The sequence below is a fragment of the Protopterus annectens genome, chromosome 10.part0 (assembly GCF_019279795.1).
Source record: "Protopterus annectens isolate FY-2018-M chromosome 10.part0, PAN1.0, whole genome shotgun sequence".
Lineage (NCBI taxonomy): Eukaryota > Metazoa > Chordata > Ceratodontiformes > Protopteridae > Protopterus > Protopterus annectens.
The window spans coordinates 1822543029-1822570915 of NC_056744.1; the positions used below are offsets into that span (position 1 = coordinate 1822543029).

Genomic DNA, 27887 nt, shown 5'->3' on the forward strand with positions numbered 1-27887 from the left:
TTAATGTACTTCTCATTAGTCTTACCAAATGGTACTGGCTACTGTTTAACGTACTTCTCAGTCTTACCACATTGTACTGGCCGCTGTTTAATGTACTTCTCGGTCTTACCACATGGTACTGGCCGGTGTTTAAAGGGCTTCTCATTAGTCTTACCACATGGTACTGGCCACTGTTTAATGGGCTTCTCATTAGTCTTACCACATGGTACTGGCCGCTGTTTAATGGCTTCTCATTAGTCTTACCACATGGTACTGGCCGCTGTTTAATGTACTTCTCATTAGTCTTACCACATGGTACTAGCTATTGTTTAATATACCTCTCATTAGTCTTCCCACATGGTACTGGCCGCTGTTTAACGTACTTCTCATTAGTCTTACCACATGGTACTGGCCGCTTTTTAATGGACTTCTCAGTGTTACCACATGGTACTAGCCGCTTTTTAATGGACTTCTCAGTGTTACCACATGGTACTAGCCGCTGTTTAATGTACTTCTCAGTCTTACCACATGGTGTACTGTCTGCTGTTTGACATACTCATTCGTCTTACCACATGGTACTGGCCGCTGTTTAATGGGATTCTCATTAGTCTTACCTCATGGTACTGGCTGCTGTTTAATGTACTTCTCAGTCTTACCACATGGTACTGGCCGCTGTTTAATGGGATTCTCATTAGTCTTACCACATGGTACTGGCTGCTGTTTAATGTACTTCTCAGTCTTACCACATGGTACTGGCTGCTGTTTAATGGGCTTCTCATTAGTCTTACCACATGGTACTGGCCGCTGTTTAATTTACTTCTCATTAGTCTTACCACATGGTACTAGCCGCTGTTTAATGTACTTCTCAGTCTTACCACATGGTACTGTCTGCTGTTTGACATGCTCATTCGTCTTACCACATGGTACTGGCCACTGTTTAATGTAGTTCTGATTAGTCTTACCACATGGTACTGACCGCTGTTTAATGTGCTTCTCATTAGTTTCAGCACGTGCAAGTATTTCCTCCACTGAACATGTAGTTAGCATTGTGTATTACACATTTATATGCACCATATTATCACACTCTTTTTACACTGCATTTTTCTTGGCTGTCATTTATGGGGAAGAAAAAAACATTTTAGCAGGAAGGCAAGCTCTCCCTTAATTTTGTACGAACTGCACAGTCCTGCAACATGGAGGAAAGTGAAAAAAGTGAATAACTTTTGGGAGTGTAATAGAAACGGGGATAGAAGTCATCTTGTATGAGAAACATAAGTCAAGGATTTGCATCTCATGCATATGTGGAAGGACCAGATCTGAAGTAGGGACTTCATTTGTCAGCAACCTTTGGGTATCAGATCCGATCTCTGATCCGAGCCGGCAACTTATTTCACAGCTAATAGATCCGAGCTCCTAGCTCCTCCCCTTACCCATAACCCCCCTGCTGACCCTGACTGACCCCAGATCTAGTTTGCTGCGCTTAAACTCAGCAGCTAGGTTACAAGCTCCTGCTTAGATAAGTGATTTTGATTACTTATTTCTTATAAATCCCCTTAAAGTGTGTGTGGTTAGGTTCTTTAGCATTAAAAACCCTATATTTAATTATTTTTTGTGGTAATTTGTGTTCTCCTCCCCTCCCTTCGCTGGTTCGTAGTGTGTGTGTTCTTGTCAGTTGGGGCCTTGTGTGAGTGTGTTTTTTGTTTTGTAGTTAAAAAAAAAAAAAAAAAAAAAAAAAAAAAAAACATATGTCTGAGGCCCCAAAGTTGTTTTTTACCAAGTGTGGCCATAAGCTCTCACCGGCGGATGGCCACACTCATTGTGTCCGGTGCCTTGGGGTTGAATACCTATCTTCTGGTTGCGCGATTTGCGCTGCTTTCAACCCCAGGGCACTGAAGGACCGGAGGTCGAAGCTGATCCTGGCGGGACTTTTGCCCCCGGAATCTTCTTCGGCCTTCGGTACTTCTGTGGCCTCCTTCCTGGCGGCGGCCACTCCTGCCTTTCTCCCCCCGGCCGGGACTCAAACTCCCGCTTCTGCGCCGGAGGAGGGAGAGGCCAGGAAGGAAATGAAGAGGGAGAAGCACCACAAACGGAGGGCCGAGGCCTCTGCGTTGGCCCCTCCAGCTAAGTGGGCTTCTCCCTCTAGGTCTTCCAGGTCTAGGTCTCCTCCTTTTCTGACTCGGTCTCCATGCTTTTCACCGGGTCCCGAGGAGGGGGAGACCCAATCTCCGTCGAGGTCATCAAGGCGGCACTCCCGGCCTGCCTCGGTGGCCTCGTCGAGATCAACACGCAGCCTGTCGGAAGCCGATTTGGACCATGTGATGAGAAGGTTCATCCAGGCCCGAATGCAGATGGGAGTGCTCTTGCCTCCCCCCCTCTGGGGGGGAGCTCAACACCCTATTTTGCCCCAATAGCTCCTTCTCCGACCCGCTTCCTGGGTTCGGAGCATTTGGAGCTGGGCAGCGGCAGAGCCGGGGTCGGGTTGGCGCCGACATTATCTGGTACTTCGGCGCTGACTCTCCCCTCGAGCTTGCCGGATCCATCCTTGTCGGATCCGAGCTCTCTGAGCCGTGCTCTGTGCTTCGGATCCAGGGGGTTTAGTGTGCCTTCGGCTCCGTCCATGTCGGAACACACTGGCCTCTCGGATCCGTTGGTCTCTGTGCCAGCTCCGATCCGCCCTTTGGATCTGGGCGAGGGTCGACTCTCTGATCCCACTGATAGCAGCTCTCCCTCGGCATTCGAGGTGATGGAGAGGGCACTGTTGAGGGCATCCAGGCCCCCCGCTCCCTGCTATGGCTCCATCCCGCACTCCCTCTCATTTGAGTCGGCCTCAGGGACAGCCTGTTTTGCCATCTCGGGTCGTTCCACTGGAACAGGATGTTGCTGGTGAGTCCTCCTCGGACAGCCCTCCCCCCCGAGGATGTTCCTCACAAGCGGAAGTGTAAGAGGAGGCACGTGGACTCCCCTGAGTACTTAACAGAAGATACGAATTTGGATGACGGGGAAGGCTCCCCAAGATCACCTCCGAGGATGTCTCCTTCGGAGACATCGTGGAAATGCTTAGGATCAGGGGGGGTGGTCTGCCCCCAAGGCTTCCTCTGACGAATCCATGTTCCTGGAGGCGTTCGAAGCAGGCCCGTCTACCTCTTGGGTGTCCCCGACCCCCTGGTGGACCTAATTACCACCAGGACATGGAAGGAGCCGGACACTGTGGAGCCAGTTCCCAAACGCCCCGATAGGATTCAGAGCCCCCTTTGGAGAAGTCCCACTGGAGCAAGGGTTCCCCCGTAGATGCCATGTTGGTGGCGGCAGCCACCAAGAGGGAATTAGCTCAGGAGAGTCCCTCTGTGCATCCACCGAGCAAGGAGTCCCGCTCGATGGATCGCCTAGGGAACCAGGTCTTTAGTTCAGCGACCTTCTCAGTAAAGTCCCCGAACTACATGGCACATGTCATTAGGATGCAGCGTGACCTTATCAAAGAGTACGCTGCTCCCCCCCCCCCCCCCGGAGTCCATGTCAGCGGAAGACAAGCAGTTGTATTCCACTCACATGGCCACTCTAAGATCAATATCGAATACCTCTATGTGGCTTTTTTCCCATGCCACTGAGGGAGCTGCTAGAGCCAGCTGAGCAGGCCTAGTCATGAGACGTCAGGCCTGGCTCCGACACTGTGACTTCGCGGAACCCTTCAAAGCGTCATTTGCGAATGCCCCTTTTGATGGTTCTGCCTTATTTGGCAAGACCGTTCATGAGACTTTAGTCCAGAGCGAAAAGGACGGGAAGACTCTGTCTGCCGTCGGAGTCCTCTGCTCTGCTCTCCAGAGGTCCTTCTCCAAGAACCAAAAGGGACAGAAGAAGATGTGGTTCCGGAAATCGCAGCATTCCCAACCTGCTCCGGACAACCAGTCCTTCCGTGGCAGAGGAGGACTGGGAGGAAGCCGCTCTAGAGGCAGAGGGGGCCCGAAAAATTTTGGGTCCAGAGAATCCTTTTTCTGATCGGCCCACGCAGCAACCCTGAGGGGTGGCCCGACTGCTCCACTCTGGAGGCAGTCGGGCGTTTCTCGAAGCACCTGGCAGTTTGGGAGTCCATCACAACAGATCGCTGGGTGCTTCTCATCATATCCAGAGGTTACCACATTCCCCTGTATCACGTCCCCAAAATCAGAAACCTCCCCGATGTACCACCCGATCAGAGGGAGGTAGCAGCTGCAGAGATTCAGCAGCTCCTAGAAAAAAGAGCCATCCAACCCGTCCCTCCAGGCCAGTTCGGATTAGGGTTTTACTCCAGGTTCTTTTTGGTGCCAAAAAAGACGGGGGACTTAAGGCCAATCCTCGACCTTTCTTCCTTGAACCTGTTAGTAACCAAACAAAAATTCCAGATGGTCACCCTTCAATCCAACCTCCCCCTTCTGTGGGAGAACGACTGGATGTGCTGAGTAGACCTCAAGGGTGCGTACTACCACATTTGAATGGACAGACCATCCAGGAGGTTTCTCTGCTTCCGGCTGGGAGCCAGTCACTACCAGTTCAGGGTCCTTCCCTTTGGTCTCACCACAGCCCCCAGGGTGTTTACCAAAGTATTAGCAGTGATAGTGGCCCACCTGAGACTCTAGGGAATACAGGTTTTTCCATATCTGGATGACTGGCTCTTGACCGCCCCAACAAGGCATCTACTCTGCTCAGCTAGGGACTACTTACTTCGACTTGCCCCCCCCCCCCCCCCCAGCTGGGCATCACTATCAACATGGACAAGTCCTCTCTTGTGCCGACCCAGGTGATAAGAGTTCATAGGAGCCAAAGTAGACACAAGGTACCTTCTAGCATTCCTGACTGCGGAACGACTGCAAAGCCTTAGGCTTCATGTGCAGGCCATCCTCCAATTAGAAGCTCCACTGGCAGAGCTGGTCCTGAGGGCTCTAGGCTCCATGGCGACGGCAATCACTCTTCTGCCGTTGGCTCGTTTCAACATGAGGGTCCTGCAGTGGACCCTTCAAGTCCAGTGGTCCTTTCTACACCATCCCCTAAGCCATCCTATTCCCCTCAACAGGGCTTGCAGGAGGGCTCTTGTGGTGGCTCCACTCCCTGGACCTCCATACGGGACGTCCCTTCTCCACGCCTCTCCCCCTCGCCACAGTGGCCTCCCGGTCTGCTTTATGCGTATCCTCCTCTACCCCTGATGCTGAAACTCATACAGAAAGCCAGTCGGTTGGGGAGCAGAATGATCCTCATTGCCCCATTCTGACCTTGTCAAACGTGGTTCCCTTACCCTGTGGTCTCACCTGGTGAATCCTCCTTGGATTCTAAATCCCCCTATCGGATCTAATATCTCACCCACTAAGTCTCCCAACCCCGAATCTGGACAGCCTAAAGCTGACAGCTTGGCTGCTCCAGTTCCACTCCTAGTCAGGACTCCCGGTATCTCGTCCCCAGTTAAAGCCATACTAGTAGCTGCACACAAACCTTCCACTAGAAGGGTCTATCGCAGTAAGTGGAAGCGTTTCTCCATCTGGGCGGAGCATCATAATTTAGATCTCTTCACAGCACCGTTGCCGACTGTGTTGGAGTTCCTTACAGGTCTTTTTCATCAGGGGGCTAGCTGCTCAACGGTATTGGTACAACTAGCAGCTATTTCTCATTACCATGTGGGACATGAATCAGGGCCTTTGATCATGGCAAAATTGTGCAAAACCTTTCTCAAGGGTACTTTCTTGCTCAGACCCCCTATCAAAGACATTGTACCCCCTTGGGATTTATCACTTTTATGGGAAGATGGTGTAATGGTTAAGGTGTTTGCCTTACAAGCAGAAGGTGCAGGGTTTGATTCTCACATGGTGTAAATGGCTAGGCTTAAAATGGCCTGCAAAGGCAGTTAGCCTAGTAAAAGCCTATGAACCTATGAACTAGTCTTACAGGCCTTGACAGCTCCCCCTTTTGAACCTGCCACTTCGATTGATCTTAAGTACTTATCCTGGAAAGCGTCGTTCCTGGTCGCTATTACTTCAGCAAAAAGAGTTTCCGAGCTTCAGGCCCTTTGCGCAAAACCCCCGTACTTGGCCTTCCACCAGGATACAGTATATCTCCAGACCAATGCCTCATTTCTTCCTAAGGTGGCCTCAGAGGCTAATATCAATCAATCTATTAACCTGCTTGTCATCTTTCCTAAATACCAAAACAAAGGAGAATACAAATTGCATTTGTTAGATGTTCACAGACAACTGCGCTTCTACATTCATAGGACGGCTGGTCATAGACAATCTGACCAGTTGTTCATCTCCTTTGCCAAATTTAACTTAGGCAAATCTGTTTCTAAAGTCACTCTGTCACGATGCATATCACAGTGCATTCTCTTGGCCTACGAAAGTTCTGGAAGGCCCGCACCTCAGGCAGTACGTGCGCATTCTACTCGTTATATATCTGCCTCTGTTGCCTTTAGGTCTAGAGTGTCGTTGGATGATATTTGCTCTGCAGCTACTTGGTCCTCATCCCATACTTTTATCAACCATTATAAGCTGGATGTTATCTCCAGAGGGAGAGCATCCTTTGGCTCCGCAGTGCTCCGGAACATCCTTCCATGAAGGCCACCCAAGATCTAGGTAGCTGGGGACTCAAAGGTTGCTGACAAATGAAGTTCCTACTTCAGATTAAGAAGTTATGTGCTCACCATAACGTTCCATCTGAGTAGGTATCTTCATTTGTCTGCAACCACCCCCCCCTCCTTCCCCCTGACCTTCGGATTTTAGTTCTGGATGTCCCTTCCTCAGTTCCTTCGGGACGTATCTAGCCTGTTAGCTGCTTATATACGGGCAAACTCGATCTGAGGTCAGTCAGGGTTAGCAAGTGGGTAAGTGGAGGAGCTAGGAGCTCGGATCTATTAGCTGTGAAATAAGTTGCCGGCTCGGATCCGAGATCAGATCTGATACCCAAAGGTTGCAGACAAATGAAGATACCTACTCAGATGGAACGTTATGTTGAGTACATAACTTCTTATTATGCTTCATCATCTTTGCACTTGCTCGTTTGTAAGGAAACTTACATGACAATTTACTGCCTTTAGTCTCTGTCCACGTCTGCTTTTACATTAGAGCTCAATATCAGTCTCTGTTGCTTGTAGTCTCTGCCCACGTCTGTTTTACATTAGAACTTGATATCAGTTGCTGCTTCATTTCAACTGTTACGTGACCATTTACTGCTTGTAGTCTCCGCCCACATCTGTTTTACATTAGAGCTTGAGATCAGTCTGCTGCTTCATTTCAATTGTGACCATTTACTGCTTGTAGTCTCCGCCCACGTCTGCTTTACATTAGAACTTGATATCAGTCTGCTGCTTCATTTCAATTGTGACCATTTACTATTTGTAGTCTCCGATCACGTCTGCTTTACATTAGAACTTGATATCAGTCTGCTGCTTCGTTTCAACTGTTACATGACCATTTATTGCTTGTAGTCACCGCCCAAGTCTGCTGCTTTGTTTCAACTGTGACCATTTACTGCTTTTAGTCTCCGCCCACGTCTGCTTTACATTAGAACTTGATATCAGTCTGCTGCTTCGTTTCAACTGTTAAGTGACCATTTACTGCTTGTAGTCTCCGCCCATGTGTGTTTTACATTAGAGCTTGATATCAGGCCGCTGCTTCGTTTCAACTGTGACCATTTACTGCTTGTAGTCTCCGCCCACGTCTACTTTACATTAGAACTTGATGTCAGTCTGCTGCTTCGTTTCAACTGTCAAGTGACCATTTACTGCTTGTAGTCTCCGACAACGTATGCTTTACATTAGAACTTGATATCAGTCTGCTGCTTCGTTTCAACTGTTATGTGACCATTTACTGCTTGTAGTCTCCGCCCACGTCTGTTTTACATTAGAACTTGACATCAGTCTGCTGCTTCGTTTCCACTGTTACGTGACCAATTACTGCTTGTAGTCTCTGCCCACTTCTGTTTTACATTAGAGCTTGATATCAGTCTGCTGCTTCATTTCAATTGTGACCATTTACTGCTTGAGGTCTCCGCCCACGTCTGCTTTACATTAGAACTTGGTATCAGTCTGCTGCTTCGTTTCAACTGTGACCATTTACTGCTTGTAGTCTCCGCCCACGTCTGCTTTACATTAGAACTTGATGTCAGTCTGCTGCTTCGTTTCAACTGTGACCATTTACTGCTTGTAGTCTCCGCCCACGTCTGTTTTACATTAGGACTTTATCAGTCTGCTGCTTCATTTCAACTGTTAAGTGACCATTTACTGCTTGTAGTCTCCGCCCACGTCTGTTTTACATTATAAGTTGATATCAGTCTGCTGCTTTGTTTCAACTGTTACATGACCATTTACTGCTTGTAGACTCCGCCCACATCTGTTTTACATTAGAGCTTGATATCAGTCTGCTGCTTCGTTTCAACTGTGACCATTTACTGCTTGTAGTCTCCACCCACATCTGTTTTACATTAGAACTTGATATCAGTCTGCTGCTTCGTTTCAACTGTGACCATTTACTGCTTGTAATCTTCGCCCAGGTCTGTTTTACATTACAACTTGATATCAGTTGCTGCTTCATTTCAACTGTTACGTGACCATTTACTGCTTGTAGTCTCCCCCCACGTCTGCTTTACATTAGAACTTGATATCAGTCTGCTGCTTCATTTCAACTGTGACCATTTACTGCTTGTAGTCTCCGCCCACGTCTGCTTTACATTAGAACTTGATATCAGTCTGCTGCTTCGTTTCAACTGTTAACTGACCATTTACTGCTTGTAGTCTCCACACATGTCTGTTTTACATTAGAACTTGATATCAGTTGCTGCTTCATTTCAACTGTTACGTGACCATTTACTGCTTGTAGTCTCCCCCCACGTCTGCTTTACATTAGAACTTGATATCAGTCTGCTGCTTCATTTCAACTGTGACCATTTACTGCTTGTAGTCTCCGCCCACGTCTGCTTTACATTAGAACCTGATATCAGTCTGCTGCTTCGTTTCAACTGTTAACTGACCATTTACTGCTTGTAGTCTCCACACATGTCTGTTTTACATTAGAACTTGATATCAGTTGCTGCTTCATTTCAACTGTTACGTGACCATTTACTGCTTGTAGTCTCCCCCCACGTCTGCTTTACATTAGAACTTGATATCAGTCTGCTGCTTCATTTCAACTGTGACCATTTACTGCTTGTAGTCTCCACCCATGTCTCTTTTACATTAGAAGTTGATATCAGTCTGCTGCTTTGTTTCAACTGTTACATGACCATTTACTGCTTGTAGTCTCCGCCCACATCTGTTTTACATTAGAACTTGATGTCAGTCTGCAGCTTCGTTTCAACTGTAACCATTTACTGCTTGTAGTCTCCGCCCACGTCTGCTTTACATTAGAACTTGATATCAGTCTGCCGCTTCGTTTCAACTGTTAACTGACCATTTACTGCTTGTAGTCTCCACACATGTCTGTTTTACATTAGAACTTGATATCAGTTGCTGCTTCATTTCAACTGTTACGTGACCATTTACTGCTTGTAGTCTCCAACCACGTCTGCTTTACATTAGAACTTGATATCAGTTGCTGCTTCATTTCAATTGTGACCATTTACTGCTTGTAGTCTCCGCCCACATCTGTTTTACATTAGAACTTGACATCAGTTGCTGCTTCATTTCAGCTGTGACCATTTACTGCTTGTAGTCTCCGCCCATGTCTGTTTTACATTATAAGTTGATATCAGTCTGCTGCTTTGGTTCAACTGTTACATGACCATTTACTGCTTGTAGACTCCGCCCACATCTGTTTTACATTAGAGCTTGATATCAGTCTGCTGCTTCGTTTCAACTGTGACCATTTACTGCTTGTAGTCTCCACCCACATCTGCTTTACATTAGAACTTGATATCAGTCTGCTGCTTCATTTCAACTGTGACCATTTACTGCTTGTAGTGTCCGTCCATGTCTGTTTTACATTAGAACTTGATATCAGTCTGCTGCTTCGTTTCAACTGTGACCAGTTACTGTTTGTAGTGTCCGCCCACGTCTGCTTTACATTAGAACTTGATATCAGTCTGCTGCTTCGTTTCAACTGAGACCTTTTACTGCTTGTAGTCTCCGCCCACGTCTGCTTTACATTAGAACTTGATATCAGTCTGCTGCTTTGCTTCAACTGTGACCATTTACTGCTTGTAGTCTCCGCCCACGTCTGCTTTACATTAGAACTTGATATCAGTCTGCTGCTTCGTTTCAACTGTGACCATTTACTGCTTGTAGTCTCCGCCTACGTCTGCTTTACATTAGAACTTTATCAGTCTGCTGCTTCGTTTCAACTGTGACCATTTACTGCTTGTAGTCTCCGCCACGCCTGCTTTACATTAGAACTTTATCAGTCTGCTGCTTCGTTTCAACTGTGACCATTTACTGCTTGTAGTCTCTGCCCACGTCTGCTTTACATTAGAACTTTATCAGTCTGCTGCTTCGTTTCAACTGTGACCATTTACTGCTTGTAGTCTCTGCCCACGTCTGCTTTACATTAGAACTTTCTCAGTCTGCTGCTTCGTTTCAACTGTGACCATTTACTGCTTGTAGTCTCTGCCCACGTCTGCTTTACATTAGAACTTTATCAGTCTGCTGCTTCGTTTCAACTGTGACCATTTACTGCTTGTAGTCTCCACCCACGTCTGCTTTACATTAGAACTTGATATCAGTCTGCTGCTTTGTTTCAACTGTGACCATTTACTGCTTGTAGTCTCCACACATGTCTGTTTTACATTAGAACTTGATATCAGTTGCTGCTTCATTTCAACTGTTACGTGACCATTTACTGCTTGTAGTCTCCCCCCACGTCTGCTTTACATTAGAACTTGATATCAGTCTGCTGCTTCATTTCAACTGTGACCATTTACTGCTTGTAGTCTCCGCCCACGTCTGCTTTACATTAGAACTTGATATCAGTCTGCTGCTTCGTTTCAACTGTGACCATTTACTGCTTGTAGTCTCCACCCGTGTCTCTTTTACATTAGAAGTTGATATCAGTCTGCTGCTTTGTTTCAACTGTTACATGACCATTTACTGCTTGTAGTCTCCGCCCACATCTGTTTTACATTAGAACTTGATGTCAGTCTGCAGCTTCGTTTCAACTGTAACCATTTACTGCTTGTAGTCTCCGCCCACGTCTGCTTTACATTAGAAGTTGATATCAGTCTGCTGCTTCGTTTCAACTGTTAACTGACCATTTACTGCTTGTAGTCTCCACACATGTCTGTTTTACATTAGAACTTGATATCAGTTGCTGCTTCATTTCAACTGTTACGTGACCATTTACTGCTTGTAGTCTCCAACCACGTCTGCTTTACATTAGAACTTGACATCAGTTGCTGCTTCATTTCAGCTGTGACCATTTACTGCTTGTAGTCTCCGCCCACGTCTGTTTTACATTAGAACTTTATCAGTTTGCTGCTTCATTTCAACTGTTAAGTGACCATTTACTGCTTGTAGTCTCAGCCCATGTCTGTTTTACATTATAAGTTGATATCAGTCTGCTGCTTTGGTTCAACTGTTACATGACCATTTACTGCTTGTAGACTTCGCCCACATCTGTTTTACATTAGAGCTTGATATCAGTCTGCTGCTTCGTTTCAACTGTGACCATTTACTGCTTGTAGTCTCCACCCACATCTGCTTTACATTAGAACTTGATATCAGTCTGCTGCTTCATTTCAACTGTGACCATTTACTGCTTGTAGTGTCCGTCCATGTCTGTTTTACATTAGAACTTGATATCAGTCTGCTGCTTCGTTTCAACTTTGACCATTTACTGCTTGTAGTGTCCGTCCATGTCTGTTTTACATTAGAACTTGATATCAGTCTGCTGCTTCGTTTCAACTGTGACCATTTACTGTTTGTAGTGTCCGCCCACGTCTGCTTTACATTAGAACTTGATATCAGTCTGCTGCTTCGTTTCAACTGTGACCTTTTACTGCTTGTAGTCACCGCCCACGTCTGCTTTACATTAGAACTTGATATCAGTCTGCTGCTTTGCTTCAACTGTGACCATTTACTGCTTGTAGTCTCCGCCCACGTCTGCTTTACATTAGAACTTGATATCAGTCTGCTGCTTCGTTTCAACTGTGACCATTTACTGCTTGTAGTCTCCGCCCACGTCTGCTTTACATTAGAACTTTATCAGTCTGCTGCTTCGTTTCAACTGTGACCATTTACTGCTTGTAGTCTCCGCCCACGTCTGCTTTACATTAGAACTTTATCAGTCTGCTGCTTCGTTTCAACTGTGACCATTTACTGCTTGTAGTCTCTGCCCACGTCTGCTTTACATTAGAACTTTCTCAGTCTGCTGCTTCGTTTCAACTGTGACCATTTACTGCTTGTAGTCTCTGCCCACGTCTGCTTTACATTAGAACTTTATCAGTCTGCTGCTTCGTTTCAACTGTGACCATTTACTGCTTGTAGTCTCCACCCATGTCTGCTTTACATTAGAACTTGATATCAGTCTGCTGCTTCGTTTCAACTGTGACCATTTACTGCTTGTAGTCTCCGCCCACGTCTGCTTTACATTAGAACTTGATATCAGTCTGCTGCTTTGTTTCAACTGTGACCATTTACTGCTTGTAGTCTCCGCCACGCCTGCTTTACATTAGAACTTGATATCAGTCTGCTGCTTTGTTTCAACTGTGACCATTTACTGCTTGTAGTCTCCGCACGTCTGCTTTACATTAGAACTTGATATCAGTCTGCTGCTTCGTTTCAACTGTGACCATTTACTGCTTGTAGTCTCCGCCCACGTCTGCTTTACATTAGAACTTGATATCAGTCTGCTGCTTCGTTTCAACTGTGACCATTTACTGCTTGTAGTCTCCGCCCACGTCTGTCCTTCAAGGATGCATCTGCAGTCCTTACAAATGGGTTGTCCTGTCGTCAGGCAGCCCTTCGGTCGGCCGGATTCCAAAGTCTGGGTCTGGCTTCGGCTGGTGTCGCACTCACCCGACGTCATCTCTGCTGGTCTTCGGGTATAAAGGCATCAGCTGGCGCCATTTTCCTCAGTCTTTCTTGCCGCGTGGCGCCCGAAGCAGAAGCTGTTCGCAAGTGCCGGTCGGTCAGATCCAGAGATTACTACCGAATACTACTTCGAAGACTTCAAAAAAGCTAAGTACCCCGTTGCCCCGTTGGGGACTCTTTCTTGCCTCAGCCGATGTCAGAAAAAGTAAACAACTGATCTGAAGTAGGAGATTCATTTGTCTGCAACCTGTGGGTTATGGATCCGAGATCGGATCCGAACCGGCATGGTTTCCAGCTATGGATCCAAGCTCTCAGCTCCTCCCCTCACCCATAATGCCCTGCTCTACCCTCATGACCTCAGATCTCGTTTGCCGCGCTGGTGACTGGATATTGGTATTCATAGCTCTCAGCTAAGTGCTTATTTCTTACTGTTTAAACAAAAAAACTTTGAATTTTTTTTTGTGCTTTTGTGTGAAAGTTTAGGTTTTCCCTTTGATAGTTGTATTTAGAGTTTCAATAAGTATTTTTTTTCCCTCCCCTCGCTGTTGGCGTAGAGTGTGTGTGTTGGGCCTGTGTGTCTGTTAGTTTTTAGTTACTTTCTTTAGTAGCTTTAGTAGCTTTTTAGATTTGATGGCTGATCAGCCCAAATCTATCTTTTCTAAATGCACCGAGTGTGGCAATAAGCTGTCACCGGCTGATGGCCACACTCGGTGTGTTAGGTGCCTGGGGGTTGAACACCTCACATCTGGATGCTCCATTTGTGCAGGGTTCAACCCCAGGGCACTTAAGGAGCGGAGGTCCAAGCTTGTCTTGGCGGGCCTTTTGCCGCCTGACTCGGCTCCGGCCTCCGCTCCTTCGGGAAAAACCGTGGATCCGGTTATTCCCTCTGTGGCACCCCCTCCTGCTCCTGGGACTCAACCTCCCGTTTCTGGAGAGGAGAGGGATGCTAGGAAAAAGGACCGGAGGGAGAAGCACCACAAGCGGCGGGCCGAGACCTCTGTTTCGGCCCCGCCAGCCAAGCGGGCTTCTCCCCCGGCTCCGTTGTCGGCTCGGTCTCCTCCTTCTCGGCTCCGGTCCCCTGTGTGCTTTTCACCGGGCCCTGAGGAGGAGGAGACCCGATCTCCGTCGAGGCTATCGAGGAGGCTCTCCAGGCCTACCTCGGTAGCCTCGTCGAGATCTACATATAGCCTTTCAGATGCTGATCTGGACCGGATGATGAGAAGATTCATCCAGGCCCAGATGCAGATGGGAGTGCTCTTGCCTCCCCCCCCTCTGGGGGGGAGCTCAACACCCTTTTTTAAGCCTATTGCTCCTTCTCCGACCCGCTATCCGGGTTTGGAGCAGCTGGAGCCGAGCAGCTTCGGAGCGGGGGGTGGGTCGGCGCCGATAGTACTTGGTACTTCGGATCCGACCCTGCCCTCGAGTGCGTCGGATCCGACCTCTCGGAGCCTGGATCCGAGCCTCGGATCCGGGGGGATCAGTGCTCCTTCGGCGCCGTCTGTGTCGGAGCGCACTGTCGCCGGATCCGGCGCGCCGGCTCCGGTCCACTCTTCGGATCCGAGGGGAGCCGATTGTCGGATCCTTTGGTCGAGGTCGGCTCCCCTTCGGCTTTTGATGTAGTGGAGAGGGCTCTGTTGAGGGTCTCCGGACCCCCGGCACTTGTTCAGGCTCCGTCCCGCGCTCCCTCTGCACTGGGCCTGGCTTCCACCATCCGGCCCCTGGGACAGCCCGCTTCTGTGCCCCAAGTTGCTCCTATGGAACAAATTGCTGCTTGTGAGGACTCCTCTGACAGCCCCCCAGAGGATGTCCCTCGCAAGCATACGTGCAAAAGGAGGCACATTGACTCCCCCGAGTCTCTCACAGAAGACACGGACTTGGAGGAAGGGGAAGGCTTCCCACGGTCACCCCCCGAGGATGTCTCCTTTGGAGACATCATGGAAATGCTCCGTATAAGGGGGTGTGGTCTGCCCCCAAGTCTTCCTCGGACGAGTCCGTGTTCTTGGAGGCATTTGAAGCGGGCCCGTCTACCTCTTGGGTGTCCCCCCCTGCCGACCCCCTGGTGGACCTTATTACCACCAGGGCGTGGAAGGAACCGGACACCGTGGAGCCAATACCCAAAAGACCAGATAGGATCCTTAGTCCGCCATCCGACCGGGCCCATTGGAGTAAGGGGCCTCCGGTAGATGCCATGTTGACGGCGGCGGCCACCAAGAGGGAACTGGCTCAGGAGAGTCCCTCAGTCCACCCCCCGAGCAAGGAGTCTCGGATGATGGACCGCTTGGGGAAGCGGATGTTTAGTTCAGCGACCTTCTCAGTAAGGGCGCTGAACTATTTGGCACATGTCATTAGGATGCAGCGAGATCTTATTAAAGAATACGCTGCATCCCCCCCTGAGTCCATTTCGGAGGAGGACAGGGTTCTGCACTCCACCCGTATGGCCACTCTTAGGTCAGTTACTAATACTTCTATGCGGCTACTCTCCCATGCAACGGAAGGCGGCGCTAGAGCTGCGGGGACAGGACTGGTCACTAGACGTCAGGCCTGGCTCCGTCACTGCGATTTTTCTGAGCCCTTCAAAGCGTCGTTTGCGAACGCCCCCTTTGATGGTTCTGCTCTGTTTGGCAAAACCGTTCGAGACGTTGACCCAGAGCGAAAAGGACGGGAAGACGCTGTCTGCCGTCGGAATCCGCTTCTCTGCACCCCAGAGGCCCTACTCTAGGAACCAAAAGGGTCAGAAGAAGATGTGGTTCGAAGTCGCAGCAGTCCCAGCCTGCTCCGGACAACCAGTCCTTCCGTGGCAGAGGAGGACAGGGAGGACGCCGCCCTAGAGGCAGAGGGGCTCCCAGAAACTTCGGGTCCAGGGAACCTTTCTCTGAACGGCCCGCGCAGCAACCCTGAGGGGTTGCCCGACTGTTCCACTCTGGAGGCAGTCGGGGGACGTTTTTCGGGGCACCTAGCGGCATGGGAGTCCATAACATCGGACCGCTGGGTTCTCCAAATCATATCCAGAGGATATCGCATTCCTTTCCTTCACCTTCCAAAGTTGAAGTCTTTCCCAGACGTCCCACCCGGTCAACGGGAGGCCGCTTTGGCAGAAATTGGCCATCTGCTAAAGAAAAGAGCCATCCAGCCCGTTCCCCCAGACCAGATCGGATCAGGGTTCTACTCCAGATTCTTTTTAGTGCCAAAGAAGACGGGGGAACTAAGACCAATCCTAGACCTCTCTCTCTTGAATCTGGCAGTCCCCAAAGAAAAATTCCGAATGGTCACTCTGCAATCTATTCTCCCCCTTCTGGGAGAAAGTCACTGGATGTGCTCGATAGACCTCAAGGACGCGTACTACCACATCCTGATGGACAGGCGCTCCAGGAGGTTTCTCCGCTTCCGGCTGGGAGCCAGTCACTACCAGTTCCGGGTCCTTCCCTTTGGTCTCACCACAGCCCCCAGGGTGTTCACCAAAGTATTAGCAGTGGTAGCGGCCCACCTGAGGCTTCAGGGGGTGCAGGTCTTTCCATACCTGGACGACTGGCTTCTTACCGCCCCAACAAGGCATCTACTTCTATTGGCGCGAGACTCCTTTCTCCATCTTGCTCCTTTTCTGGGCATCACAATAAATACAAAGAAATCCAACCTGGCGCCCACACAGCTCTTAGATTTCATAGGGGCCAGGCTAGACACAAGGAGTTTACGAGCCTTCCTCACTGCGGACAGAGTTCAAAATCTGCAGCTCCAGGTGCGGGCCATCCTCCATTCAAGTTCTGTTCCTGCGGAGTTGGTCCTGAGGGCTCTAGGGTCCATGGCATCGGCTATAGCTCTTCTTCCTCTTGCCAGGCTCAATATGCGCATTCTACAGTGGACGCTCTTAGTACAGTGGTCGTACCTTGCTCTCCCCATGCATCATCCCATAGCGATCAGCAAGGCTTGCAAACGGTCCCTCTTGTGGTGGCTCCACTCCCCGGATCTCCACAAAGGCTGCCCATTTTGTGCTTCTCCCCCTCTCGCCACGGTGACCACGGACGCCTCCCGCCTCGGGTGGGGGGGGGCACTTTGCGGGCCGGACCGTCCAAGGCACGTGGGACGATTCAGAGACCTTACTGCATATCAATGTTCTAGAGATGAGAGCAGTGCTTTTAGCGTTGCTAGCACTTCAGGACTTTCTTCCCTCGGGAACAATTGCGATTCAATCGGACAACATGTCTGTTGTCTGGTACATCAACAAACAAGGGGGGACAAGGTCTTACCCTCTTTGTCGAGAAGCCATGAGAGTTTGGGAATGGGCAATCTCCACCAACCGCTTTCTAATAGCAACGCACATTCCGGGTCGGTCCAACATCCTAGCGGACAAGCTCAGTCGCACCATTCTGACCCCTTACGAGTGGTCTCTCAATTGTCTAGTAGCGGAACACATATTCGCACGGTGGGGAACCCCTTCATGCGATCTTTTTGCCTCTCCCTCAAACACCAAGTGCGACAGTTTTTTCGCTCTGATACCTCCTCCCGGAGGTACCCCAAGAGACGCTCTGGTGCATGCTTGGCCACCCGGTCTTCTGTATGCTTATCCACCCTTGCCTCTGATGCTCCAAGTTCTTCAGAAAGCCTCTCGGGTGGGTTGCCGAATGATTCTCATTGCTCCGTTTTGGCCTCGACAGATCTGGTTCCCCTTCCTAAGGTCTCACTCGGTGAATCCTCCTTGGATTCTAGATCCCATCCCGGATCTGATATCCCATCCATCCTGCATTCCTCCTCCGAATCTGGACAACCTGAAGCTGACCGCTTGGCTGCTCCAGTTCCACTCTTGATTAGGACTCCCGGTATTTCGTCACCGGTTAAGGAAATTTTGGTGGCAGCCCATAAACCATCCACTAGAAAGGTTTACCGAAGCAAGTGGAAACGTTTTTCTTTGTGGGCGGAGCGGCAAGGCCTGAATCCCTTCACGGTCCCTCTTCCTTTGGTGCTTGACTTTCTAACTACTCTCTTTAACGATGGTGCCAGCAGTTCCACAGTCAAAGTCCAACTGGCGGCAATTTCTCATTATCACATTGGTCATGACTCTAATCCTCTTATGTCAGCCAAATTGTGTAAAATTTTTCTTAAAGGTACTTTTCTTCTCAGGCCCCCTATAAAACAAGCAGTTCCCCCTTGGGACCTCTCTCTGATCTTACAGGCCTTGACCGCCCCTCCTTTCGTGCCAGCGGCTACGGTGGATCACAAATTCTTGTCCTACAAGACAGCCTTTTTGGTAGCCATTACATCGGCTAAGAGAGTTTCTGAGCTTCAAGCATTATCAGCTAAACCTCCTTACTTGGTATTCCATCTGGACCGTGTCTATCTCAGGACCAACCCGTCCTTTCTTCCTAAAGTCGCTTCTGAAGCAAACATCAATCAGTCCATTAACCTGCCTGTTTTCTTCCCTAAATATGGAAACAAAGGTGAATATAAGCTACATTCATTAGATGTTCACAGGCAACTTAGATTTTATTTACACAGGATGGCTGGTCATAGGCAATCCGACCAGTTGTTTATTTCCTTTGCAAAATTCAATTTGGGCAAGCCAATTTCCAAAGTTTCTCTGTCCCGCTGGATTTCACAGTGCATCTTATCGGCTTATCAAGCTTCAGGAAGGCCCGCACCGGAGGGTGTTCATGCCCATTCAACCCGGTCAGTATCTACCTCGGCAGCCTTCAAGGCTAGGATTCCTCTAGATGATATTTGTGCAGCAGCCACGTGGGCTTCATCTCATACCTTCATTTCCCACTATAAGTTGGATCTTGCATCTAGGGGTAGAGCATCCTTTGGCTCCGCGGTGCTCCGGAATATCCTTCCATGATGGCCGCCCAAGATTCAGGTAGCTGGGGACTCTGTCCCACAGGTTGCAGACAAATGAATCTCCTACTTCAGATTTAGAAGTTATGTACTCACCATAACGTTCCATCTGAGTAGGTGTATTCATTTGTCTGCAACCATCCCGCCCTCCTATCCCCCTGGCCTTTCAGTTTCCTGCATATTATCTGTTACCCTTTCAGGGTGTTGTTGCTTTGGCAAACTCGATCTGAGGTCATGAGGGTAGAGCAGGGCATTATGGGTGAGGGGAGGAGCTGAGAGCTTGGATCCATAGCTGGAAACCATGCCGGTTCGGATCCGATCTCGGATCCATAACCCACAGGTTGCAGACAAATGAATACACCTACTCAGATGGAACGTTATGGTGAGTACATAACTTCTAATTTAACTTGTGGGAAACAAATACCTCATAAAGATTTCCACTCTTACTGTTTACCTTGTTTAGGCCCTGACCACGACGTAGCAGCTTGTTCAGCCTGTGCCTCCTTCAACCGACGAACACTTAGGCGTCGGTCGGAGTTTGCTGAACAGTTTTTCGGTTCAGATTTTGCGTACATTATGCCGTCGGATCCTCCGACTACACAAATTGTTAAGAAACGCAAGGAGAAGGACCGACACTCGCGGTCCGCGGTTTCGGCCGAAACCACGGTTAAGCAAACCGCGAGTGTCTCTGTTTCGGCCGAAACCGAGAAAACGGTTCAATCCTCAGCCGAATCCATGACTACTACCGAGGCCCCTTCTACTCTAGTTGAATCGGCCACTGAAGTTTTACCTACCAATGTGGGTTCCCTAGAATTATCGGATACCATCCCTTTGGATGTTTCTACTCCAGCACGTGGTGCTGGTAGGCCTCCTGCAGCCATGTCTATAAAGGCCTTTGCCAGGGCTAAAGCATCCAAATTGTTTAAGTCTGTACCTGTTAAGCCACCCTCTCACAGGCCCAGCTCTAGTTCCCAAATGCTTACTCTGGCAGAGGATCTCATCTCTTTAATAAGAGGATCCCAATCTCACCCAGACAGGGCCTCTCAACCTCCAGAAAAAAGACCCAGAGCAGAACACCCTGAGACAGTACCCTCAGATGACTCTTCTGATGATTCAGATGATACAGACCATCCTGAGGCTCCTTATTCTACATATGAAGATTCCGATGCGGAAGAATCTATTCCTCCTGCCTCTCCACCAGAGGAATTTTCCTTTGGGGAAACCTTACATGCCATGAGAGAACAATTCCAATGGCAAGGACAAGATTTCTCAGATTCAAGAAAAAGGCTTAGGACCTTTTTACATTTACCTCAACATAGGCCTTTAGCTATACCTCCAGTTCTCCCTGTAGTGGATGATGCTTTTAATGATGTTTGCACTGCTCCAGATACCTTACCTCCAGCCCCTACCAAACCCGATAGGTTTTACAGGGTTCCGGACACTTATTACCACTTATACAAGGCTCCGCACGCAGACCCTGAGACTATTTCCCAGGGACCTAAGGCAGTAGCTGCGACCTCAGCAAAAAACCCCCTCCCTTCTGATAGGGAATCCAGGTCATTAGAGAGATGGGGTAAAAAAGTATACACCTCTGCTACTCTCTCAGCTAGAGCTTTGAATTGTCAGTTTCATATGATCCAATACCAAGAGTTTATGCTAGTTCAGTTAACTACGAAACTGTCTTCTGATGATTTTGTAGATAAGAAATATGTTCTAGAAATGGTTAATAACATACAGCAGGTTAGTAACCACTCTTTAAAATGTGGCTATGATGCACTGGAGGCTTCATTTAGATCAGCCATGACTGGTACAGTTATAAGAAGGCATGCATGGCTGAAAGAACAGGCCTTACCGGATCATGTTAAAACAAAGCTTCTAGATGCTCCTATGGATAAAGCCAGTCTATTTGGTTCCTCTGCCCAACAAGTAATGAAGAAAATGGAAGAGAAGGCAAAATCTGTACAAACAGTTAAAGATTTCTTACAGGTCCAGCCTCCAAGGTTTAGCAGGAACTGGCCATCCAAACATTGGTCCTTTCCAGACTCCTCTAAATCTCAGAGAGGCAGGGTTAGACGCCCCAGAGGCAGAAATCAATCCAGAGGAGGTGCCTATAGGGGACGTCACTGGCAAGGCAATAACCAACGAGGCACAGAGTCTACCACCGCCTCTACAACACAATTACAATGACTTGATTCTGACACCGCCCACCAGGGAACAGATTGCAGCACCCTTAGGCGGAAAACTAGCCTTATTTTCAAAGAACTGGCACCATATCACAAGAGACAAGTGGATTTTGCAAATTATAGATCAAGGCTACAGGTTTCATTTCCACACCTTACCAGTAAAAAGAGGAATGCCAAACCTACCACCAAATCAAAAGACAGAAGCTCTAAGACAAATAACTCAATTGACAAAAATGAGAGCTGTAGAAAGGGTACCACCCACAGAAAAGGGAAAGGGTTTTTACTCCAGACTCTTCTTAGTACCAAGAAAAGAAAACAGTTGGAGACCTATTCTCGACCTGTCCGCTTTGAACACATTCATCATTGTTCCAAAATTCAAAATGCTGACCCTACAGCAACTTCTTCCCATGCTGGGCAAGGAGTGTTGGCTGGTCACTCTAGATCTCAAGGAGGCATACCTGCACGTCCCCATACGACCAAATTGCAGAAGATACCTCAGATTTCTTGCAGGATCAGAGCATTATCAATTCTCAGCATTGCCCTTTGGCTTATCTACTGCGCCCAGAGTATTCACGAAATGCCTGGCATCAGTAATCGCTCATTGCAGGCTTCAGGGAATCCAAATCTATCCATACCTGGACGACTGCCTGATACAAGCGGACAACCAACACAAGCTGACTCAAGACTTACAAAGGGTCATTTGCTTACTTCAAGCCCTGGGATACACAGTCAACCTAAAAAAGTCAAGACTGATACCATCCCAAACAAGAACCTTCTTGGGTGCAAAATTGGACACAGTACAACAGATGGCATTCTTAACAGGGGAAAAGCAAGAGCAACTACCTCTTTACTTCATGGCATTAACGAAGCAAGACAAACTAACAGCAAGGAAAGTACTGCAGGCCCTGGGCTTCATGGCCTCCTGCATAATACTGGTCCCTCATGCCAGACTGCATATGAGAAAGCTACAGTGGTACCTGAAGAATTTATGGTCTCAACACAAGCACAGCTTAGAAACCGAAATACCACTAATCCCATGCCTGAAGCAAGAATTCCTATGGTGGGCTCAGGCATGCCAGTTAAATCCAGGCTTATCCTTCCACAGCAAACAAGCAAGCCAAACCATCACAACGGACGCCTCAGACCTCGGTTGGGGAGCTCACATGCTGGACCACTGCATTCAAGGCTTATGGACTCCAGATCAACTACACCTGCACATAAATCAAAAAGAAATGCTGGCAGTAAAACTAGCAATCCAGAATTTCAGACCATACCTCAAAGAAAGGCCAATTGAGGATAAGGACAGACAATACCACTGTCATGTGGTACATCAACAAACAGGGAGGCACTCATTCTTACCCCCTATGCCGAATGACTCTGGACCTATGGGACATGGCTCTGAGCTACAACATTCAGTTACAGGCTATATTTGTACCAGGAAAAGAAAACATCCTAGCAGACATGTTAAGCAGAACTACCTTGGATGCTCACGAATGGATGCTACACCCGAACATCTTCAAGACCATCACAAAGAAATGGGGGATGCCACAAATAGACCTATTCGCATCACCGCTCAATCACCAACTCAAGAAATTCTGCACAAGGATATACCACCCACTTGCTTGGAAGGTGGACTCTCTATCCTTCAGTTGGAAAGACCTGACAGCATATGCATTCCCACCCCTTCCCTTGATGCACAAGGTACTACTGAAAATCAAAGAGGAACGTCCAAGGATAATTCTGATAGCCCCAAATTGGCCAAGGCAACATTGGTATCCATTATTGAGGACCATCTCACGGGGGGAAATGTGGACACTTCCCCTGATTCCCCTGCTGTTAACTCAGAGCAACTACAACATCCTGCATCCCAACCTGAAAACTCTACAACTAACTGCCTGGAACATTGCATGACAACAACTAACCCAGACTTATCTCAAAGGGTTAAAGACATCATCCTTGAGGCCCGCAGACCTTCAACAAGAAGGAACTATGCAGGAAAATGGAAAAGATTTGTCATTTGGAGTACTCAGAGGGAAGGATGTGTCAAAGGTAGATATTGCCAACATCCTGGAGTATTTGGCAGAGCTTCTCCATTCAGGCCTGTCCTACTCCTCCATCAAGATACATGCATCAGCTATTTCTGCAGAATACAGCTTTGATTCCCCTGTCTTCTCTCACCCTCTACTCAGACAGTTCCTGAGAGGAATTAAAAATGTAAAACCTCCTAGGAAACCACCATTGCCAGCATGGGACTTGAACTTTGTGCTAGAAAAATTGACACTCCCTCCATTCGAACCAGCAGCAACAGCAGATCTCCAACATCTATCCTGGAAAACTGCTTTCCTACTGGCAATTACTTCAGCAAGAAGGGTTTCAGAACTACAGGCTTTAATGGCAGTACAACCCTTCCTAATCTTTCATCAAGATAGAGTATCCATGAGAACTAACCCTACATTCATGCCTAAGGTGATATCCAGAGTGTCTCTAAATCAAGCGATCCACCTACCTACCTTCTTTCCCAATCCACAGAACAGGGGAGAAAGACTCCTGCATATCTTGGATGTACATAGACAGTTACGCTACTACCTGGACAGAACCAAGGCCAATAGGAAAACTGACCAACTTTTAGTAGCATACGCAGCAGGAAGGGAAGGAAAAGCAATTTCCAAACAAACAATCTCCAAGTGGATAGGAAATTGCATAAGATACTGTTACTCCTACCATGGAAAGCAAATTCCACAGAACATAAGGCCTCACTCTACAAGGGCTACTGCCACTACCACAGCATTCTTACGAGGAGTGGCTACCAAGGACATTATTGAGGCGGCTACTTGGACCTCCGTGCATACATTTGCCAAGCATTATAACTTAACCTCTATACTCCAGATCCCGAGCAGGGTTCGCCACTGCTGTCTTACAAGGGATCCTAACTACACCATGATTCTTATTCCTCCTCCCCTAGTTTGGCTATGGTATTCTACCCATTTGTAAGGACTGCAGATGCATCCTTGAAGGACATAGTACAGTTTTGTACCTACCATAAATGTAGATGTCCGAACAGGATAGCATCTGCAGTCAGGATTACCCACCCTCCTTCCCCTCTGTGGTACTCCTAGGGTATTTACCCTCCTTATAGCTAGCTAGGGGGGGATTTCTTATGGTGTATTTGTTTGTATATATGTATATACATGTTTATTTTTGTATTTGCCTTCTACTTTTTTGGAAACATTGGCATTTCCCAAAAATTAGCTTTCCAAGAGGGCAACTGGCATCTGGGACAAGAAACACTGAGGAAAATGGCGTCGGCTGATGCCTTTATACCCGAAGACCAGCAGAGATGACGTCGGGTGAGTGCGACACCAGCCGAAGCCAGACCCAGACTTTGGAATCCGGCCGACCGAAGGGCTGCCTGACGACAGGACAACCCATTTGTAAGGACTGCAGATGCTATCCTGTTCGGACATCTACATTTATGGTAGGTACAAAACTGTACTTTTTACATTAGAACTTGATATCAGTCTGCTGCTTCGTTTCTTCATTCTTTTTACCTCTCCATCCACTCCTACCTGGTAATGAATACCAGGCTTGGCTTCTTGTACATGTAGATGATGCATCCACAGGTGTGTCGAGGTTCTTAAGTAAGCTTTCTGCTGTTCTGAGTCCCACTCCTGTAGTAGTTGAAGGCATATGTTCATCCCCAGCAGTCGGACAGTGTTAAGTACGCATTTTTAATGCACTTTGCACTCTTTCTGGTGTCAGCATTTCAGCGTCTGACTATTATTTTGCTCAGTTTTTGCTTGCCTGTCTGCTTTCGCATCAGTGTGCGCACCTGGAATCCCACTGTCATTGTTCACTGCTTTCCTGTGTGGGAAATTAATGTGCTAATAGAATGAGAGGGAGGCTTCATGGACTCAGAGAAAGGGGAAAAAAACACACGATTAATGTTGGCTACGGATTGCAACCATATGTTTTCTCAGGCAAGTGGGCAGACTTTACCACTGATACACTGTCTGCTAAAACTGTACTTGGTTATTTCGTTTCACAGTACCTAGCTTCATACAGTAATGACTGTGAACACAGTATAAATATTTGTGTGTTTATACTTTGTTGCCTTTGTTAGTGCCACTAGGCCAATGGCCTCTGTTCAAAGGAGAGCCGATATGGTATTCATGCAGAGTAGGAGAAACTTGGCCAGGGTGTTGGGGAATTTTACCTACTCTTTTATATAAGTGCTGTGGAATCTTTTACTCCATCCTAAGCTGATATCATCATAGGCAGATGATCCTTTGTACTTCCTTATAACTTCACGAGGTTTACAACGTAGCACATCTATTCTATGTATTTCTAACCCAGTTTTAGGACAAATCGAAACTGACCATATTTGTGTTTACCGCTCTTAAAAACCTAGACCCTGACAGTTTTACAGATAAAAATAAGCCTTGCTGCCACCTTTATTTATATTTATTATTATTATTAAAGCCTATCCATTTGTAATATATCACAACCACCAGAAGTTTTAGAATAATAAACCACCAAAATCCAAGTGGAATAAACTTCACAAGATAAAAAAGCACAGGTTTATTCTAGCGCCTCGGTGTAGAAACACCTTCATGGAATACAAATCCAGTCACAAATACTTCTTAAATATACATTTTAATAATTAAGCAATAAAATAATAAAATAATTAAATAAATTCAATTATTTCTTAAAGCAAACATGTCCAATTCATTTCACCATTAAGTCCTTTAGGGACCATGGTATTAAATTTCAAAATATAAATACTTTCTTTGTATAAAAGTTTATCTTTTAAAATACTATCGTCTCCACAAAAAGAAACACTTTGTTCCAGAACACATCCTTTTAACAGTGAATAGTCACTATTATGTGATTGTGTAAAATGAGGAGCAGTAATTTTTCTTTCCTCCCATTCTTAATATCTCCAATATGTTCCATAAAACGTGAGCAGAACATTCTTTGTTTCCCCCACATAAAACATATTACAGGGGCAGCTTAAAGCATACACTACTCCCTTAGTTTCACATGAAAATCTTTCTCTGGATGTAAAAGGTACATTATTGATGTATTTGAAACAATTAACTATATGTGGTCACACCAAACATTTGCCACATTTAAAAGTACCTGTCTGAAATGTACAACTGGGTACTGCAAAATTTGGCATATTAAAATGTCCCTGTACTAGCATATCCTTTATACTTCTGCCCCTTTGGTTTGATTTGAGTTTTTGATGGTTTGTATCAAGGAACTAAAGTTCATTTTTTGGACTTAGAGTTGGAAGGGAAAATAAATGGTCAATTGTATCCAGGGTACATAGAAAGTTTGAGGATGGCAATCATTTTTTACATGCATCTAGTTTCCATCCTCCCCATACAATAGATGCACTCCCTTATAATGAGTTTTTAAGGTTGTCCATGATATGTAATAAAACAGAGATTCTGGAAAAGGAAATTTGCAAATCTACAGAGATTTTTATAAAGAGAGGATATGATGTTAACAGAATAAGGGAGGCTAGTCATAAGGTGTATAATAAGAATAAAAATTCTACTGGGAAAAATAAAGGAAGAAATAACCTAAAGAAGTCTGAGTCGGACCATATTCAACAGATTTACTTTGTAACCATGTATAAGATAAAAAGTTTTCAAATATTTCAAATGTTAACTCATTTTTGGAAGCTTTTGTTGAAGGATGATGTCTTATCTGATGTGTTAGCTTAATGTTTTTCTAAAGCATACCAAAGGGGCAGAAGTATAAAGGATATGCTAGTACAGGGACATTTTAATATACCAAATTTTGCAGTACCCAGTTGTATATTTCAGACGGGTACTTTTAAATGTGGCAAATGTTTGGTGTGTCCACATATAGTTAATTGTTTCAAATGCATCAATAATGTACCTTTTACATCCAGAGAAAGATTTTCATGTGAAACTAAGGGAGTAGTGTATGCTTTAAGCTGCCCCTGTAATATGTTTTATGTGGGGGAAACAAAGAGAATGTTCCGCTCACGTTTTATGGAACATATTGGAGATATTAAGAATGGGAGGAAAGAAAAATTACTGCTCCTCATTTTACACAATCACATAATAGTGACTATTCACTGTTAAAAGGATGTGTTCTGGAACAAAGTGTTTCTTTTTGTGGAGACGATAGTATTTTAAAAGATAAACTTTTATACAAAGAAAGTATTTATATTTTGAAATTTAATACCATGGTCCCTAAAGGACTTAATGGTGAAATTAATTGGAGATGTTTGCTTTAAGAAATAATTGAATTTATTTAATTATTTTATTGTTTTATTGCTTAATTATTACAATGTGTATTTAAGCAGTATTTGTGATTGGATTTGTGTTCCATTAAAGTGTTTCTACACCGAAGTGCTAGAATTAACCTGTGTTTTTTTATCTTGTGAAGTTTATTCCACTTGGATTTTGGTTGTTTACTATCCATTTGTAATGTCTGAGTTGACAGTAGTTTGCTGAATAATTTTAGTAATCAATAAAGTATGACCATAATAAGACATTATGACCAAACCAGCAGGCTCGTCTACATTCAGCTTGAGACAGGTTGTCAGTTTCACTGTCAGGGTGTTTTGGAAGTGGTAGGATAAATAATGTTCACTGTTCAGTGTGTGTAAATCAGCACTACTAAACAGAAGTACATATAGAATGCTTTGCTTAAAATATAGATAAATATATGTATGTGTATATACGTGTGTGTGTAGATATGTATAAAATGTGTGTGTATACAGATGTATATGAATCTGTTTACTTCTTTTAGTCGAGTGTAGTTTAGTTGACAAAACAGATGGTGGACAGGTGTGCGAGGTCGACAATCCCTGAGGTTAGGGAATATGTCCCTTTCCCTGGGGATTGCACAGTCTCAGAGTTATATAAAATTAGGAGGGCTGTAAGGAG

General features: G+C 46.5%; 1 protein-coding gene across 1 annotated transcript in view; it reads left to right on the top strand.

Annotated features, from left to right (window-relative positions):
• LOC122814064 overlaps positions 1-27887 on the top strand; it is a 361643-nt gene that overhangs the window by 193954 nt on the left and 139802 nt on the right. The window lies entirely within an intron of this gene.